General features: G+C 40.4%; 1 long non-coding RNA gene across 1 annotated transcript in view; it reads left to right on the top strand.

Annotated features, from left to right (window-relative positions):
- The window catches only part of LOC116690634 (uncharacterized), a 21,592-nt gene extending 21,073 nt beyond the window's left edge, over positions 1–519 (top strand). The window contains exons 2-3 of the long non-coding RNA XR_004332321.1: positions 419–425; positions 508–519. This is a non-coding gene — a long non-coding RNA (uncharacterized LOC116690634). The remainder of the gene's footprint in view (positions 1–418; positions 426–507) is intronic.
- Positions 520–921: the final 402 nt, after the last annotated feature.

Genomic DNA, 921 nt, shown 5'->3' on the forward strand with positions numbered 1-921 from the left:
TTCCTTCCTGAGACTATTTAGCAGAGGCATTACAAATCTACTGACACTTTGTTCAAACGTTTTCTGGATGAGCTTTGGTAGCAAATTGTCTTTTATTCAAATTTGGACACCAATTTTGATGCATTAGCTATAGTATGCTGGTCTTTTATTTACATCATTTGCTTTTTTAAATTGCTCATGACTTCCCATCTTGACGTCTAGTGTTCTCTTCCATCGCAATTAAATAAGACAGGGTCACTGGACTGCCGTCTCCAGCCGGCAGCTGGCAGTGGACTTAATGGAATTATGTGATTTGTTTTATGCAAACACTATGTGACACTCATTGCAACATCGCTTCAATTTCTCCATACATGCACATATAGTACAAGCTTTATTGGTCAGTGCATCACTAGGTAGACTGATACTGTTAGAGACGGAGACTCCAGGTCGGTGTGCTGTCCAAGGATTTACTTTTAATTTTACTAATGCTCTAAAAACCCCAAATAAGCTGATCATCACCCTGAAGAGTATATGTAGACATCTTCTACATCTAATTTAGGATAAAATATATGTCAATCAATATTAATACATCACCAATAGCTGCCATCATGTGTGTATCAGGGTGGAGATGTTGCTGAGCGGTTGCATCTCACCAGGGGCACATATTCTTTGGGGGGCAGGGGCTAAAACAAGGGGACTTCTTATAATTGTTTATTTAAAAAAAAAAACATGACCTTTCTCAGAAAATGTCAAGCAGCTAATGGGGTAATATTAGTGTGAGCCTAACAGCAGAAAGTGCTGCTGAAGGTTGCAGTTGTCTTCTGAAAACCCCCCAAAATGAGCCTCCTGGGTCTTCATCTCTCCTGTAACCACCAGAGGGCGCCAGTGGTCTTTTCCTCCTCACACTTGTAAAGGATGTGTGTGTGTATATATGTGTGTGTG

The sequence above is a fragment of the Etheostoma spectabile genome, chromosome 6 (assembly GCF_008692095.1).
Source record: "Etheostoma spectabile isolate EspeVRDwgs_2016 chromosome 6, UIUC_Espe_1.0, whole genome shotgun sequence".
NCBI lineage: Eukaryota > Metazoa > Chordata > Actinopteri > Perciformes > Percidae > Etheostoma > Etheostoma spectabile.